The sequence below is a fragment of the Cornus florida genome, unplaced genomic scaffold (genome assembly GCF_030987335.1).
Source record: "Cornus florida cultivar Cherokee Brave unplaced genomic scaffold, ASM3098733v1 CherokeeBrave_3.0.0_Hap2_Chr05, whole genome shotgun sequence".
NCBI lineage: Eukaryota > Viridiplantae > Streptophyta > Magnoliopsida > Cornales > Cornaceae > Cornus > Cornus florida.
In genome coordinates this window covers 48,224,968-48,244,606 of record NW_026775575.1, presented here as the reverse complement: position 1 = coordinate 48,244,606, position 19,639 = coordinate 48,224,968, and the positions used below count along the sequence as shown (strand labels likewise).

General features: G+C 34.2%; 1 long non-coding RNA gene across 7 annotated transcripts; it reads left to right on the top strand.

Moving 5' to 3' along the window:
* Window positions 1-398: 398 nt before the first annotated feature.
* On the top strand, window positions 399-17,099 carry LOC132306414 (uncharacterized). Of its 7 annotated transcripts, none has more exons than XR_009481971.1 (6): window positions 399-1,479; window positions 1,567-1,706; window positions 2,032-2,074; window positions 2,365-4,343; window positions 4,497-4,719; window positions 4,851-5,308. It is a non-coding gene; the product is annotated as an uncharacterized LOC132306414 (long non-coding RNA). The 7 variants fall into 7 exon arrangements; XR_009481973.1 differs by adding an exon at window positions 16,798-17,099 and having other exon boundaries at window positions 400-1,479; window positions 2,365-4,719; window positions 4,851-4,940; XR_009481972.1 differs by adding an exon at window positions 16,345-16,791 and having other exon boundaries at window positions 400-1,479; window positions 2,365-4,719; window positions 4,851-4,940.
* Window positions 17,100-19,639: the final 2,540 nt, after the last annotated feature.

The window sequence follows — 19,639 nt, the reverse complement described above, 5'->3', positions numbered from 1 at the left end:
GAGCAAACACTACAAGAAAACAGTTTTTTACCATGGTTTTAAAAAAATCATAGTAGAAGACCCTTTCTACCACGGTTTTAAAATAACCGTGGTAGAAAGTATATTTTTTACCACGGTTATTTTAAAACCGTGGTAGAAGACATTTTCTACCACGGTTAATGAATAACCGTGGTAGAAAGTATATTCCTTTACCACGGTTTTTAAATAGCCGTGGTAGAAAATATACTTTCTACCACGGTTATTTTAAAACCGTGGTAGAAAGGGTCTTCTACCATGAATTATTTTTAATGTGATTTAGATGGATCTTTCTACCATGGTTTTAAAATAACCGTGGTAGAAAGTATATTCTTCTACCACGATTTAAAAATAATTGTGGTAACAAGTATATTATTTTACCTTTTACCTCTCTTTCTACTATGGTTAATGAAAAACCATCTTAGTAATTTATTCTACCACGGTGGTTGCACCGTGGTCGAAAGTGAAATTCTGTAAGTGGATCTTATTCCTGCTAGTTTCTTAAAAAAAAAAAAATTTAGCATTTGAATTTTAGGGCAAATCATTTCAGCCACGGCCTCCTCAATCGCCTCTATCTCTATTCTCGTTCTCAACTCTGAACTTGCCCTCTCTTTGTCCTTGCAACTGCAAACTACAAAATCTACAAGAATCAAACCCATATAATTTAGTTTATCTATCTGTCAGCAAGAATCAAAATTTCAAAACCTATTACCTATATCAAAACCCATATCAGCATATCATTTCAGATTGTTCAACAAATCAACACCCATATCCTTCAGTTTCCATCGTTCGCTGTTCCAGTTCGAGTTCGCCGTTTGCAAGCTTTAGCCGCTGGCCCGGTGTCTCTCAACTCTCAAGCCCCTCTCTTTGCAATCAATATATATATATATATATATATATATATATATATACTGACTGCGTACTCAAACCCTAATATCTCTCTTGACTACAAACATTCCACATATCAGGTCCGTATTCTGTTCCGCCTCAGCTCAACCTTTGCCCATAATCTTTCATCTTTACACCCTAGCCATAGCATACAATTTTAGCCGCCATCGAATCAGTAATTGATCGGAACAACGAATTCAACGGTAAAACCATGATTTTCAGCGACGTACCTCTCCATTTAGCGCATTAGAGGGTTCTATTCTACCCATGGGTTCGAAACTGGTCATTGGTTGATTCGTTCTTCGATTTGGGGATTTTGTAGTTTTGGTTATGTTACATTTTGTAGAGGGTTTTTGCCTCTGATTCGCACTTCTCTTCATGGTTGCTTTTGTTCGATCTTGGAGATTTCGGCCAAATCTCGTTGTAGGGAAAGCTTCGCCGACCCAAATTCGAATAGACAAATGAGCAATTACAAGTTATTTTGGAGCTTTTGGCTAAATCGCGTTGTAGGGTAAGCTTCGCCGGCCCAAATTTGAAGAGACAAAGGAGCAATTATGAGTTACCGATGAGTGTCTGGTATAAATCATTGTTTGTAATGAAATGAAGAGGATTTTTTATGAAGAAAAAATAATTTGCTTAGTCATCAATTTTATTTGGTTGCAGGTTGTGAGGGAAAGGAAGAGGACATTGTTGTTGCTCGTGGTCTCTAGGAAAAAAAGAAAAACAGAGGGGAAAGGGAGGAAGAAAAAAGGGTCTGGACTATAGGCATCTCATATCATCATCTTCAACTTGTCATCTAATTGGTAGGGATTTTAGTAGCTTAATTATGCTGCTTTGAGATAATTTCTATAATTGTTTCCATTCATTTTCTATTCTGAATCCCATATTTGTTTACCATTAAATATTGTAAATGCTCAAGTTTGTGTTCCGTTCGGGAGTAATAGAGATCTAAACTGTGCATCAAGATAAAATCATATTGTATAATCTTACAGGAACATGTCCTATTATTTCAGATTATCATGATACTTTTGCATTCTGTTTTCACATAGATGGTTTTTACTGTCTACCAATCTGAAATCTAACTGTTTTTCTGCCTTTTTTTATATTGTCTTATTTCTTTTATGACAGTGTGTCTCTTCTCACCAAGAAACAAAGATGCCATTTATCAAAGGTAATTCCTTGGTTGTTCCTCTTTTCTTTTCTGTTTTTTCTTTTTTTTTTTTTTTTTTTTTCTTTTTTCTTTTTTATGATTGTCACTTGGATCTAGCAAGTTGAGATCTGCTAAAAATTTACAAGCAATATCTTTAAATAATATATGTACTTCATGTGCAAAATATATTTTAAGTATCTAGGTGGACTTGGTGCAATTGCATCATTTTTGCAACAAGAAACAAAAATGTATGTATCACTCAATTTTGCTTGTTTTTCTTTCTCATTATAATTCTTATCATGCTATTCTAGGAGATCCTCTAGCTATTCGTTGATGCTAGATTCAGTTGTTGACTGAGCACAATGAACAAAAATTATGGTATTAACTTTTAGCATAGTTCTTACATATATATATGCTATTTTTTCCAACATGTAAAATTGTCATGAGGCATTTTTCACTCCTCACCTGTTTCCATATAAAATCATTGAATCTGAAAATAATCTGTCGGTGGTGGTCCTGATGGAGCACAATATCTTACCTTTTTGAATCCCTTGACTTACTTACATGTTTAAAGGTCGTTCTAGATATGAATTATTGCATTAGCATGCTATATAACACGTCTGCATCTAGGACTGTCCTTTAGGGGTAAGAATTTGTATTTTCAAGACATTTATTTATTCCTTATTACTTAATAACAAAATATTAGGAGCATAAGATTATGAGTTAAATGAACAAACTATAACCAAGAACTGAAGCTTCCCTTCATCTAGAACAAGTGGCAAATTAGGAACTTGTCACCAAATGTAGTTCAAAAACTTAATTCTAGAACTTGTCACCAAATGTAGGAACTTCTCACCAAATGTAGGCTAACTTTCAGTACATTGACAATATTTTCCTGAAAAAAGATTTTTTTCTCTTGAAAATAGTCTGATGAATCCTAGTCAAAAACTTAATGGGTGAGTGGTCACTTGGAATCCAAGTACCAGTTGTCCTTTAATTTTAGATTTTATTATTCTTCAATAACGATTTTGAATGAAATTAATGATCCTAACTTTTCTTGGATTTCTTTAAATGTTAAGTGATAAGAGATATGAGAGATAGCTAATATGGTCCCAAATTGAAGATTTTATAATAAATTGCTAGAATTACCAATATGCTTAGTCCAATGCATCAAGGCAAGGATGGTTCAAAAAATTCAGAGACTTATACATAAAATAAGAGAGAGGATTATTCTCAGCCTCCCAACCCTAGCAAAAATGCATCTTTTAGCCCTATCCATGTGTAATTAAGCAAATGGTTTGAAGTCTCTATTGTGCAAACATTCTTCCAGCATATGAAAATTAGCTACAGGAATTTTCAAGGGTACTATGGTCATTTCATAGTTATATTATATGATTATACATATGTTCAAATTCTTGCATTGCATTGAACAACTGTGATTTAGCCTGCATTATAAAATATACAGTCTCAGCAATAGAATTTGGTTGAGAATGACAAGTGGCTATTACAAGGGCATTTTGGTCTTTCTGCATGAAGTTCAGGTGTGTGACACGTTGTTGTGGTCCTAGTGAGAGAATGCATACACTACATTGCATTTCTTAATCACCAAGTCTTGGATAAGAAGTCTATTACAACCTTAATATAGTGAGCTATAATTCTGGTGCACTAGAGGACTATTTAGCTGAGTTGGTAAGGGCATTGTGGTTAATTCATATGAAAAATGTCAGAACATTCTCTGGCCAATGATTAGCTGCATGTGTTATGTGTCACTACAAGAAATCAGGCTATTAGGGACAGTTTTTTAGTGACAGACTCAAAAACTGTCACTAAAGGTCCTATTATTAGGGACGGTAAATGTTACCATTAATAATACCCAGCCTTTAGGGACGGTAAACTTGATATGTCACCAAATCCCATGAGACCATCACCAAATCCCTAATAATTGGCGGTGGAAATTTTCTGGCAGTAAAATTTAGGCGCTATAAATTTTTGTTATGTTTTGGTTTGGTGAAAAGATACACGTGGCGTCGTCAAGACCATACACACAAGCACAAAATGATATTTTAATTTAATTTTTTTAATATTTTTACCAAACATTAAATGGGTATATTAAATTATGTCGTTTAATATAGGTTTTGTATAATTTCAAACACTTCCATTATTCTCATCTATTTATGTTCTTCAGAGAGTTTTAAAATGTTAGGGCTTGGTTCCATAGATAACCCCACATTCAATTTGTCCTTCAAAGAACCCATCATGGTTTGACATCGATCTTCAATGCACTAATCAGGTCCTTTTTTAATCTCATCTTGGTTTGACTTCTTCGATCTCATTTATCTATTATTTCATTTCTTTGTTTGTTTATTTTTTTATTTTCATTTTATTTATTTTTATATATTTCGCTGGTTTCTTTAGATTTAATAACACAAATACATGTTTTTAGTGTTTTAAAATTGCCAAAAACCCCAACAATCGAAATGAGAAATTACAGAGAGAACTTGCCATTTGAATCGGGAGTATGTCGTCTGAATTGCTGAGGGAAATCAATAGCTTGATCTCTTCGATTACCAACTCATTTCTGGTTGTTGCGCTCTCGCCTAAAGCAAGCAATCGAAGACAGTACACCGGTCATCGTTGGAACTCAGAAAAGCAACAATAAGCCATAGGTAAGCTCGACATCTTCTATACTCGGATCTCAATACAATTAAATCTAATGTTTACAATTTTGTGCTTCTAATTATTTATCATGCGTGTTTGATCCGGTTGATTATTGGATTTGGGGCGAGTATTTGTGCAGGAAAGGTTCACATATCAGTGGCTCATGCCGGAAAGGTGGGAGGGCAAACTCCGAAAGTGGCCAACCAGGATGAGAAGAAGAAGCCTCGTGGTAGGGCTCACAAACGCATGCAATACAATCGATGATTCTGTTGGGTTTGTTGCTCAAAATTATCCATAGAAATTAATTTCCTTTTTTTTTCCGTTTTGGAATGTTGAAATTTGTTAAGGAAATTGTGTCCCATAAAGTTCTTATTTTAAAGTTGGGATTGATATGGTAATTCCTTATAGGTAAGTTAGGGAATACTTATCCAACAAGGATTTGGGTTTGAAGACTCTATAAATAGATATGGGTATAAGAAGAGTAAATTGTAGAGAGAAAAAAAGAGTTGAGATTATGAGAGAGAGAAAATAATGTGTAATCAAGTTTTTAAAGAAAATTTAGTCGTTCTTCGCCCGTAGACTAGGCAATTTGCCAAACCACGTAAATCTCATTTTTGTTTGTGTGTGATTTTTTATCTGTTATATTTGCCAATTGTGTGTGTGAAACCCTAACAACTGGTATCAGAGCCATGGCGGCAACTATTACAGATGGAAAGTACGTGATCGAGAAGTTTGATGGAAGAAAGAACTTCAGTCTTTGGCAAGTTTAGATGCAGGATTTACTGATTCAGCGTGGCCTAGAAGATACCTTGGGTAAGCAACCAGAAAAGATGGAAGATGCAAATTGGGTGAAGATCAACTTGAAGGCAATGAGTGCAATTCGATTAACATTGGTAGATAATATTGTGTATGATGTGATAAAAGAAGATTTAGCATTGGACATGTGGAAGAAGTTGGAGAATCTATATATGGGAAAGAATCTCACCAACAGGTTAGTTTTAAAACAAGAGTTGTATTCCTTTAAGAGAAAAGATGGGGTAAGCCTTCAAGAACATCTTGGTAAGTTTAACAAAATTATTTGTGATTTGTCTAACATTGACGTTAAGTTAAATGATGAGAATAAAACAATTATTTTGTTGACGTGAGTACGCTCTACCCATAAGCATTTATTTAATACTTTGCTTTATGGGAGAGTTACCATCTCGGTGGAACAAGTTAAGGGTGCTTTGTTCTCTAATGAAAAGTTGAGTGATGAAGAGAGGTGTGATGATCAGGCTCAAGTTCTTATTGCTCAAGAGAAGAAGAGATTTGGAGCTTTAAGAAATCTTGTGCCATTATCAAAGAAAAGATGTTCTAAGTGTGGAAGAAATGGGCATATTTAGTGGTATTGTTTAGAAAGAAAAGAGAGTGCATCCGCTGCCATTATTGTGTTTGACAATACAAAAAAAGAGAGTGATAATGATGAAGTATAATTAATCATTGATAATAAGGGAGAAACTAAGGAATGGATACTTGATTCTGCTTGTTCTTTTCTTTCATATGTGTCCTCATAAAGAATGGTTTGCTATCTACAAACCTGTAAGTGGTAAGGTATTTATGGGGAATAATATCTTTTGCGATATTATAGGAATTGGAACAATTAAAATCATGACAATGAAAGGTTTGGTATAAACCCTAATGAATGTACATTATATTCCAAGTGTTAGAAGGAATGTGATCTTTGTGGGAGTATTGGATTCCAAAGGTTGTTGGTGTGAAATGAAAAATGGATTGATGAAGATTAGAAGAGGGCCACGTGTCATGCTTTTGGGAAGGAAGGTCAACAATCTCTATATTCTGTTAGGAAATAATATGCTAGGTGGAGCAATTGCAAAGACGAAATGGAAGCTTGTTTCGAGATCTACTAGAATAAAGAATCAAGAACAACAAGATAAGGAAGAAATCTTGACAATTGCAAGAGTACCGGCCTTTATTCCGAAAGCAAGAAGAGTTCAATTTGGTGATGCGAAAGTAGATTCCAAGTTTAATTATTTGAGCTTGGAATTTGCTAAGAATAGATGAGTATAGTGGTGCGGCGAAGAACGACAAGAAGAAGAGTGATGAATTTGAGAAAATGTGAAGATTGTTAGAGTGTTTCTCAATTTCATTATAGTGATTTATTTGAGGTGGAGAAATCTTTGCTCAATGTGGAGCGATCTTCATTCGAGATGGAGCTGTAGAGGAGCGTGTGAAGACCAATTTCGAGCCAAGGTGGAGATTGTTGGGTTGTGGCTCAAAATTGTCTATAGAAATTAATTTCCTTTTTTTTTTGTTTTGGAATATTGAAATTAATTTCCTATTTTTCCCTTTTTGGAATGTTGAAATTTGTTAAGGAAATTGTGTCCCATAAAGTTCCTATTTTAGAGTTGGGATTGATATAGTAACTCCTTATAAGTAAGTTAGGTAATACTTGTCCAACAAGGATTTGGTTTGAAGACTCTATAAATAGATATGGGTATGAGAAGAGTAAATTGTAGAGAGAAAAAGAGAGTTAAGATTGTGTGTGAGAGAGAGAATAGTGTGTAATCAAGTTTTTGAAATAAAGTTAGTCGTTTTTCACCCATGGACTAGGCAATTTGCCAAACCACGTAAATCTCATTTTTGTTTGTGTGTGATTTTTTATCTGTTATGTTTGTCAGTTGTGTGTGTGAAACCCTAATAACTGGTATTAGAGCTATGGCGGCAACTATTACAGATAGAAAGTACGTGGTCGAGAAGTTTAATGGAAGAAAGAACTTCATTCTTTGGCAAGTTCGGATGCGGGTTTACTGATTCAGCGCAGTCTAGAAGATGTCTTGGGTAAGCAACCAGAAAAGATGGAAGATGCAAATTGGGTGAAGATCAACGTGAAGGCAATGAGTGCGATTCGATTAACATTGGCGGATGATATTGTGTATGATGTGATAAAAGAAAATTCTGAAGTGTACATGTGGAAGAAGTTGGAGAATCTGTATATGGGAAAGAATCTCACCAACAGGTTAGTTTTAAAGCAAGAGTTGTATTCTTTCAAGAGAAAAGATGGGATAAGCGTTCAAGAACATCTTGGTGAGTTCAACAAAGTTATTTGTCATTTGTCTAACATTGATGTCAAGTTAAGTGATGAGGATAAAACAATTATTTTGTTGACGTTAGTACGCTCTACCCATAAGCATTTATTCAATAATTTGCTTTATGAGAGAGACACCATCTCGGTGGAACAAGTTAAGAGTGCTTTGTTCTCTAATGAAAAGTTGAATGATGAATAGAGTCGCGATGATCAGGCTCAAGTTCTTACTACTCAAGAGAAGTAGAGATTTGGAGCTTCAAGAAACCTTGTGCCATTATCAGAGAAAAGATGTTATAAGTGTGGAAGAAATGGGCATATTTAGTGGTATTGTTCAGAAAGAAAGGAGAGTGCATCCGCTGCCGTTATTGTATCTGATGATATAAAAGAAGATAGTGATAATGATGAAGCATTATCAATCATTGATAATAATAGAGAAGCTAAGGAATGAATACTTGATTCTGCTTATTCTTTTCTTTCATGTGTGTCCTCATAAAAAATGGTTTGCTACCTACAAACCTGTAGGTGGTAAGGTATTTATGGGGAATAATGTCTTTTGCGATATTATGGGAATTGGAACAATTAAAATTAAGACAGTGAATGGTTTGGTAAGAATCTTAACGAATGTACGACATATTCCAAGTGTTAGAAGGAATGTGATCTCTGTGGGAGCATTGGATTCCAAAGGTTGTTGGTGTAAAGTGAAAAATGGATTGATGAAGATTATAAGAGTGCCACGTGTCATACTTTTAGGAAGAAAGGTCAACAATCTCTATATTCTGTTAGGAAATACTATGCTAGGTGGAGCAATTGCAAAGACGGAGTGGAAGTCTATTTGGAGATCTACTAGAATAAAGAATCAAGAACAACAAGAGAAGGAAGAAGTCTTGACAATTGCAAGAGTACCGGCCTTTATTCCAAAAGCAAGAAGAGTTCAATTTGGTGATGCGAAAGTAGATTCCAAGTTTAATTATTTGAGCTTGGAATTTGCTAAGAATAGATGAGTATAGTGGTGCAGCGAAGAATGACAATGTAATGACCCGGTCTTTTTCCTTCCTTTCCTTTTATCAGATTTTCACGGATATTTTTTTTCGTTGATTTTTTTCCTTCCTGGGTTTAGTTCTTCATCGCTTAGTGTCATCTCGAGTGCTCTGGAGTGAGTTCTAAGACTCTTTTATTTGGATTTACAACTTCCTTTGAGGACTGAGTCAATTCCACATTTTTTTTGTTTTTCGACACTATTCAGTTTTCGTCTTTTTCTTTATTTCGTCATTTTCCCTATTTTGTCATTTCCCCATTTGTCACTTTGTTGGCATAACCTCACTTCTTATGTTTGGAGTTGGTTTTTGACTTCACATATCTTCATTCTAAGTGGTTTCCACGAAATACGTATTTTTACTTTTGTTAGAAAGTACTCTGGTTGCTCCCGGTGTCCATAGGGGTATGGATGCATAGTTTTTCGGAATCTTTTTCTTTTTTTTGGGTGTTTTTCCTAAATATATTTTAAAGATATTTTATTTCAGGGGTTTTTAAGAAAATATTTTTGGAAGATATTTTCATTCTGGGCCATTAGTGCAGTTTCACTTTTTGGAGGGGCCATTGTGCAATTAATAAAAGTTATTGCTAAACGCCTTATTTTGAGTCTGAATCCTCGTACGGGATTCATTTTTACTTTTTGTCAAGTCATGTACTCTTTGAATTCCCTTCTGGTTGTTTTTCTCCAGTTTCAGGGTTTTCGGCACCGGTTGCCGCTAAACTTGTTTGGGGCTTAACTTTCTGCTTGGGACTCGATTTTTGACGCCGTTTCTTCCGTTATTCATATTTTCTCATTTTGAATCTTTTTCATTCATAAAGTTTTGCCTTTTGAGCGTGTTTGCTTGAATTCCACTTTTCCCGACCTGGCGGGGCCTATTCGAGTCACTTTCTGAGATTTTCTATAAATAGAGTGACTTAAGAGAAAATATCAGATTTTTCTCTCTGTCTCCCCTCTCTTAGCTGGCCATCCATGGCAGCCATGGCTTCCGATTTTCTTTCTTCTTTTCCGGCCACTTTCCTTTTGTAAAAAGGTGTAGTGCCTTAGTGTTTATTACTCGTGTTGACGACGCGCATCTGTCACCCTTATTAGAACCCATTTTTGGCCAGTTTTTGAGTTTGGGTTTGAGGCCAAGTTAGGATTTTGGTAGATCCTCTTTGGAGTTTATTGTTCATGGCGTTGTCCCCGACAAAACCCCGAAGTATCGTCAGAGTCGGAGCCGTTTCATTTTGGTGGCTTTTGAGATTTTCGTTTCAAATTGAGGTAGGGATGTTTTAGGATTTTGTATATGTTGTATTGAGTGTTCTCCATGATTATACAACTTATTTGCATGCCTTGTATTAAATCTAGAAAAATTAGTACTATTTATTTCTTTGTATAAGATTTAAATTTCAAGGATGTATATAGTATAGAATTGAATTGTGGTATGATGATTAATTATGTTTTAATATGTTCGTTAACATATATTAAATTGAAATTATTTGAATAAGAATTGCACTTTTTATTTAATATTTATCTTTTGTGAAAGATTAAATTTTATGGTTGTACCTTGCATGAAATGAACTTGTGATGTTCTTTTAAATTAAGTCTTAGCATGTCCTTTAACATACTTTAATTTTAGAGCAATTGGATAAGTATGGAAATCTAGAGATTTTCATTAAAATGATTAATTAAAATCCATTTAATGGTTCCATTGGCCTAATTAAGTTTTTAACTTGATATTTGTGATGACTAGGGCTTGTATACTAGCATATATTAATTTGGGACCATTTGATGTTGTTTTAGAATTTAGGGATTTGATTATCATGATTTGATTAAATTCCATTTTGTTGTTCAAATGGCCAAATCAAGTTTTTAAATTGATATATGTAGTGATCAAGTTATGTTATATAACATGTGTTAATTAGGAACCATTTGATTGGGATTTGAAATGAAAGGAAATTAATTAGTTATTTTATTAATTTTCGTTTCTATTATATTATTGATTAAATCATGTATTTGACATTGATAATATGTTTGAAGCATGATTTTAGACTTATAATGGATGCATGAGTTTATGTTTCAATATTGAAATATATTGTGATAGCGTGTAACGAATCGCACACTGAAGATTCGACATGTGATATTATTATATCGCGTAACGAATCGCGCTATGAATATTCGACATTGTCATCTTATAGTAGTTGTGGATTTAGAGTATGTATTGTGTGGTTTCAACTTACTTGTGCATGGAATGTAGTTTCGTGCTGTATATATATTTCGTATATATAAGTTGTTAACTTATTTATTTTGGAGTCTTGAGACATTATTACTGTGATATAGCTAGAGTTTGGCTCTAGTGCGGGAGGTATGAGTTCTTTCGATTGAGTTAGTGCGTACTAGGGTGGTCTTCCCAGCGGGTTAATGCCCAGAATAACCATTTTGTTCTTGGTTTTGTTTTAAGACGTGATGTCTAAGTCTTCCACTCTTTGTTTTCGCATTCAATTCCAAGTTGACAACCAATGCTTATTTGTGACTTGTGGTTTTGGTTATTGGCGATTTAATGTTGTTAAGTACATTTATGCATTATGATTTTGAATGAATCATAGTATGTTTTAATGTTGTTAAGTACATTCATGTTTTATGATTTTTAATGAATCATTATAAATTTTGATGTTGCTAAGTACATCTATGCTATATTGTTCAAATGTGACTTAGGAATGATCGTATAGATTCATTTGGAACATAGACGTTAGGTGGCATGACCCACTTTAGTCGTTTACACACTTTTAGATTTCAAGTTGATTACTTTGAGAATCTATGTCTTGACGTGTGGTACTAGAAATTCCAATTATGCTAAATGGTTATATTTAGTTGTTTACACATTTTAGATTTCAAGTTGATGACTTTGATAATCTATATTTTGTCGCTTTGTAAAGCATGCTCCTATGTTGTTTGAATTGCATGAATGATGTGTTTTATGCTGGAAATGATCTTAGGCAGCTTAGGATGCTCCCTAAGTCTCACCTTTGACATAGACGCTAGGTTGAATGAACCACAATGTTTAAATCATGCAAACATGTAAAACGTTAAGTCGATGCATGCTCATTTCTTACGAGTAGCTTTATGTTGCTCACCCTAAAGTTACTGGGGCATATTTTAGGTATAAGATACAAGATTGGATATTTGCACTTGCTTTGGGTGAATTACAGAATGGAAGTTTCTTTAGAAGCATTCTTGTTCACATGCAAGTGTTAGCATGTTTAAGTTTTGAGTATGAAATGTAATTTTTCTAACTTGGAGGTTTGACATGTCAAATGTTGTAAATGAATTGTAATAAGGCCATAGGCCATTTTAGCATGTTTAAAATGTTATTTTACACTTGCGTGTATGTTCACATTATCACACACTTGCATACAATTCAATTTGATCATGTAATGGGGGATCCAATTAAGCTTTAGGGACTTTTTTTCATTTTTGGTGCATAACAGGTTCATTTTTGCATTTTCAACATGTTTCGGTTGACCGGTAGCTTGTTTCGGTCGACCGATGGCCTTTGAATTTCAATTAAACAGTAAAATTCCAATTCCAGTAGCCTTTTTCAATTTCGAGCCACAAACCGGTCGATCGGTTTGTCATTTCAGTCGACCAAAATGAAGGCTTCTTTTTCCTGGCTCATTTCGGTAGACCGAAGCTCCATTTCGGTCGACCGAAATGGAACTGCCTTGTAGGTTTTGTTTGGTTGATTGTTTCTTAAGGCCTTTATCGCTTCGTTCCTTCCTACTAGATTTTGTTATTCTTGTGTAAGCCATTTAGTGGTGTTCTTGGTTTAGTTTGAACTAGATTTTGTCCCTTTGGTTGTCATTGGTGCCATAAGGTACCATTTGACTGTTTTCATGTTAGATTTCGCTTCCGGTTATTTCCTTGAGTTCCGTGACTTTATGGAAGGTCACATTGGTGTCTTGGGGATGGTTTGCATCTCTATAGACTTTGGATTTATCTTTTGCTTCCGCATTTCGGATTCGTTATTGGGTCAACTTTCGGTTCATCACAGTACACACTGGGTTGAAAAATCCAGGGTCTTTACAGACAAGAAGAAGAGTGATGAATTTGAGAAAAGGTGAAGATTGTTAGAGTGTTTCTCAATTTCATTATAGTGATTTATTTGAGGTGGAGAAATATTTGTTCAATGTGGAGCGATTTTCATTCGAGGTAGAGCTGTAGAGGAGCGTGTGAAGACCAATTTTGAGCCAAGGCGGAGATTGTTGGGTTTCTGGCTCAAAATTGTCTATAAAAATTAGTTTCCTTTTTTTTTTCGTTTTGGAATATTGAAATTAATTTCCTTTTTTTAATTTATTTATCTGTTTTGCAATGTTGAAATTTGTTAAGGTAATTGCATCCCATAAAGTTCTTATTTTAGAGTTGGGATTGATATGGTAACTTCTTATAGGCAAGTTGGGGAACACTTGTCCAACAAGGATTTGGGTTTGAAGACTCTATAAATAGATATGGGTATGAGAAGAGTAAATTGTAGAGAGAAAAAGAGAGTTAAGATTATGAGAGAGAGAGAGAATAGTGTGTAATTAAGTTTTTGAAGTAAAGTTAGTCGTTCTTTGCCCGTGGACTAGGCAATTTTCCAAACCACGTAAATCTCATTTTTGTTTGTGTGTGATTTTTTATCTATTATCTTTGCCAATTGTGTGTGTGAAACCCTAACAGATTCGTCACCGCCGGTATCATTATCCGTTAATATATGTATATATTTGTGTACAATTCATATGTATAGCCATATATGTAGTTGTATATATGTAATATATTTATTTATTTATGTGTAGAAGTATTCTTATAGTGATGTTTATGCTCCTTGAGTTTTATAGCTACTTGTTATATGGTTAGCACTCTTCAATAAACCTATAATCACCCTGTTTGGCTGCTAAGAAAACATAGTATAGAGCAAATTATGTTTGTACATACTACTAATGTTACTTTGGCTATTATTCTTATTAGATTGATAACATACATTAACGAGGCTTGTTAAGTACTCCGATGTCCTTATTACTGAAAATTTTGACAGTGAATCTTCATATTCACTATCCATTTTTCTTTTCCTCAGTAACAAAGTTGAGGAATGAGTGAGAACCTCATATGCACTTAAAAAACTTGTTCTGATGATAATTGTTATCTCAAAAAAATACCCAAAATGAAAAAAAAAATTCGTCCAAAACAGACCTCTGATGCCAAAGTTATAGCTGTTTGAAGTTTTTTTTTAAAAAAAAAATTCGGACTACAAGCAGATCCGGGCGACCATCGCCTGGATGGAATTTCCGGAGTAGCACAAGCAGGTCCGGGCGAATGATTGCCTGGCCTTGGTGTGACCATTGCCCGGGGGGGGGGGGGGGGGGGGAGGAATTTTCAACGGACAACAGCTTTCAGGTGACCATTGCCCAACTCGACGACGACCGTCACCTGGTGTTTATTTTCCAACGACCAGTAGCAGCGCCGGGCGATCATTTGACCGGCCATGGGCGACCATCGCCCGGAAATTGCTCCGATGATTTGTTTTCCGAGATAGAAGTAAAAGCATCTTCAACACCGGAAAGGCGGCGGCCATCGCTCAGCCAATTTTTCTCATAGCAGCAGCTTCAGCCCCGGCGTATATGTATATATATATATTTTCCGATGATCCCCATAGAAAATACCCGGCAAACGATTGGCCGAAATGGCATCACAGTAGTAGCCAGCAGCACCAACCAATCTCTTTTACGGCGGAAGCAACAGACCCAGTTGGTATTTGAGCGACCATCGCCCAGCCAAAAAAAACAAATTTATATTAAAAGGCTTCGGGTCAATTTTTTTTTTTTTTTTGGGCAAACTTGGCTTTGTTTCCCCTCCTCCAATACTTTCCCATCTCTTTTCCTCCGCCTCATCCCAATTACTTAAACCCATTAAATTATTCCATCACCCCATTATTAAATCATATTCATTACTAAATTCTATCCCACATATTACCATATCCACACTCCTCCAATTCTATTTGTATAAATCAAAGTTAACAAAAATCCATCTTCATAACTATACCTACACCACCTTTTCTATATACATTAGCAAACCTTCACCATACCCATTTTCATTACCATTACTTGATTGCCCGTATTGCTTGCACAAATTTGGAGAAGAAATCAAAGTTTCACGGCAAATTCTCCAAACATTGGGTGAGGTGAACCAACTCAAAGTTGACATTTAAGAAATCCATCAAGTTCAAAGGTCAATGATGGACAAGATGTCCGCTCTTATGATTCACTACGGGCTTACTCCCAATGCTCCACCGCTTTAATTCCAGCTATCATGTCAGGAGTATTCATTCTTTGTTTTTATTTTTCTTTTTAGTTATTATTTTTCTTTCTTTTGAATTTTGCCCAGTGAGGACACTGTCTAATTCCAGTTTGGAGGCATAGAGTTTACTCTAGTTATTAAAACAAATATATATATTAAAAAAAAAATTAATTATTTTTCTTTGGCATATTGACCTTAATTCAACTATTTTAGAATTGTTAAGGGGATTAAGACATTTAAGTACTTTTTAAAATTCTTTTCTAAGATCGTCTTGAATCCCTAACTTTCGTACTTTATTTTATGTGGGTTCCATTATCCAGTATGATAGAAATTTTAGTAATTGTCGGTCCTTGATGGATTTCACATACACACCAGAATTTTATCAATGGGTATTTGTATTTGCGGTTGAATTTTGTTGACTATGGATGGATACGAATTTGTAAACTTTGAAGGTTACTACCATGGTAGAGATATTTTTTTTTTTTTAAAAAAGGGAAAAAAATAATAAATAAATTTCGTAACCCTTTCATGGAGTAATCGGGGCTTATGTCTCATATGCATATAGTGTTCGCATGAAGAAGTGGTGGTAAGGATAAGAAGAAAAAAAATAATATTTTGCCATAGAAAATAACTTGAGAAAAGATCCGAGGAATTGAAGTTATAGAAGTTAGGTTCAATTGAAAAGACATTACTACATAAGTGATTTGCTAATTCACAAATTCCACAACATTGGGGATTGATTTTGCTATTGTTCTTGTTATATAAGTGTGTGGGAAACATTGAGATAAAATATGAAAATAGGGACAAAAGAGTATAGTCAGATGATAATTTTTAAAGTACTTTTGTGTAGTCTTTCCCTTGATTATTATGATGATATGAGAATAAGTTAATCGCCAGAGGATTGAATTGTGTTGTATGTTTATGGGTATCATCTTTGGAAACTCTCACGAGACTTCACTCGTTCACTAGGAGTAACCTAGGGGTTTAAAAGGCTTGTTGCATACGCTAAATGCAATCCTGATTCCCACAAAAGTGGCAGTTATGTTTTTCTTTAGTTTTATTGCTATGGGACTAGCAATATGTAAGTTTGGGGGTGTGTTAGGCATTGAATGTTATACATTTAAGCCCCTTTATTTGCATGTTTTATTCTCTTAATAATAGTTTATTTGTGATTTTACATTGCTTTATTGTTTTTATTTATTTTAGGACTTTAATTGTAAAATCAGTCAAGACCAGTGATTTTGAGCTTTAAAAGATGACATTTCGTGGGATCGAGTAATGTTAAAGATCCAAGTCTAATTATACTTCGAAAATATTCCAAAAGAAGCCACAAGTTGATTAGAATGGAAAGAAGAAGAAAGGGAAAACTCTTTCTCCAAAAAGGAAACTTTCGCTAAAGTTGGTAACTTGAACCTATTTTGGTAATCTGGTTGTATCTCTCTCCTCGAGTGTCAAAACGGCTAAATTCCCGCAATGGTTGAAAGGAAATTCAAAGAGCTACAATTTGTATTCACAAGGATTCCCTAAAATAGTTGTTTACTTTGTCAAAATTGGCCTAGAAGTCTGTACAAATTTTGGAGTCCTTATTTGACAGAATTTCTATATATGTCTCCTATATGAAAAAGGGAACTTTAGGGTTGATCTTTTATTATTTAAAAGGGGTCCTCTACAACATTGAATCATCATATAGAGGAGCTTGAGGCTGAGATCAGAGGGAGCATTCCGAAGGAAGAAGAGATCGATCCATGGCAGTGAAGTTGTCTTCCTCAACCATGAAGAATTTTATTCCAGTTATGCTTAGCTAAACGCTTTGCTAGGGTTGTGATGTAACCCTAGCTTAGCACACTGGTTTTGATTGTATTTAATTATTGGAGAACAATTTTTATCATGTATGATTGTGTAATCTATAGGATTTTAAATTGACTTTTTAATAAGAATCGGGTTTAGAGTTTTAATTCAATTATAAATATTTTTCTATCTTGTCTTAGATATTTTAATCTTGTGGTTGAACACTACTCATTCGCTTCTTATAGTTGTAAATGAGATGATTACACAATGGTATTTTTTTGAATATAATGTTAGAGATTTGATGGATTATGACTAGAAAAGATAGACCATGCTACACCCTAGAGTAAAGTAGATAGGTAGATGGTTTATACCAATCGAAGATAGTCCATGCTTAGCTTTAAATTATATTATTTTCCAGCTGAATTAATATGTGCTTGTAACCATGATTAATTCTCTGTGCATGTTATATGGTATATCTCCAATAAATTGATGCAATTGACAGGTTGTGCGATGTTAGTGGTGAAATCATACCCCTAGTCAACTCTCTCTATTTTCTACATCCTATTTAATCATTATTCTTTAGTTTATTTTATTTTTCGATTTAGTTAATTTAGAATTCAACATCACAATTCGATTATCCTACTTTCAAGTTAATTTGGAATTTAAGAAATCTGTTGACAAACTTATTTTACACAAGTTCCTTGGATATGACACCCTTACAAGTAAACCCTATCTGCAAAAATTCGTGCACTGATGAGTGGTACATATAAATCTCACAACAATAATAAATAAATAAAATAAAGTATTAGGGAAGGTAAATACTGTCCCCTAATAAACATATATTATGGTCTCTAATATATAAACTATTAGTGACGGTAAATACCGTCCCTAATAAATATTTGGGACAGTATTATTCGGAATAGTAAGTTCCATCCCTAAAGGTTGAGTTTTTTTTGTGATAGTTATTTTTTACTGTCACTAAAGATCTTTTGTGACTTTAATTAGTGACGGACTAATTTGACAATTTTCAGACTTTTAGTGATGGTTTGGACTGTCACTAAAGTCCTGTTTTCTTGTAGTGTGTATATCCTCCTTGTAATACGCATTGTGGTCAATTCATTCATGTTAATCTCACTCTAGTTCTCTGTCTTGTGTAGGCACAATAATCTCTCTCTATTGTCACACATGCCTAAGGTCAGTACAAACCCCATTATATATAAGAAGACAACTTAATTGCCCACAATTGTAGGACTTTAATCGGAGAGTCCAACATAGACAAGGAAACCAATTTTCGCACATAACAAGAAAGTGTAACCAATTCAACTTTTGCACTTCTCGGAACTATCGTTGTAACCTGAACTACTCAAGAGCAACCAGTTGCACCAGAATGCAACTTTGGCTCCACAACACAAGTGCGACCGGTCTAAAGAAAGTGACCAATTGCATTTCTCTATAACTGTAATTTGCGAGTGATCAAGTTCCACAACCTCAACAAGAAGTAGGCAATGTTTTAAGTAGGAATTGAAAATAATGTTGATGAAATATATAGAAAAAATTTAATTAATGGTATTGACTACACTTATTCAGTTTCAGTTAAGGGTCAAGCGCTAGGGGTTCAAGTGAGCTAGCTTCTTAAGACTTTATCATAGAACGAGTATTCTCTTCTTCTTATTCTTCTTCATTTCATATATATATATATATATATATATATATATATTTTTTTTTTTCACATGTTTTCATGAGGACTTGAACCCTCAACTTTAAAGTTAAAAAAAATCACATGATTACCTTCTTTAGCTATAAGTGCTTAGACAAATTAAAATTGTAAAACATTAAGCTTTCTTTGTTTTTGTTTTTGTTTTTGCTTTTTCATGGCAAATGAACTAATTAACCCACTTCGTTTTGCACGAAGACTTAAACTCTCTCCCTTTCACTATGATACACAATCTTTTGTGGTTTTAACTTGTTTATTTCGTAAGCAACCCATTTTCTAAAAATTTCCTTTACTCAACTCTTTCCCTGTTTATTTTTTTTATTTTATTTTTTTTTTTTACAATATAACAGTTGTTATAACCCACTTCTTTCCCATGTCTCGATGATGATGTACTGTGAAACTCTAATCGCTACTATCATTTTGAAAAAAGCTATAATGAAGGTGTTGTAACTACATAGATCTCCCATGTTTAATAAGTAAGCAAAAGTCATGAGTACCCCTTATCAAACTTAAGTAAGCCTTTTACCTTTTTGTCCAGGACAGTTTTTCTATTATAAGTTGAGAAGTGTACCAATGAGCATCAGCCGGGGTGGTGTGCAACGTCTCAAGCCCCTTATTAGGAGTAATATTGAAAGTGTGAATTTAGCTTTGACTTTCACGAAGGAAAAAAAAAAAAAAAAAAAAAATTGTAATAGAACTGAAAAAGTAAGGATAAATGTGATATTTTGAATTTTAATTTTGCCAGCATGTGTAAATTATGCATTTGACTTCATCAACCATTAACCTAAGAGGAATATATTAATTAGAAATTATGCATTTGACTTCATCAACCATTAACCTAAGAGGAATATATTAATTAGAAGGTTAATGAAATAATATTTGAATTGTGAACTTCTTCGTAATCCAAGTGGATGAATTACACTTTGTTGTAGAGATTTCGGTTTCGAACTTTATATATTTATTAATAGGAGAGATCCATTGTGATTAATCTTTCTTTTT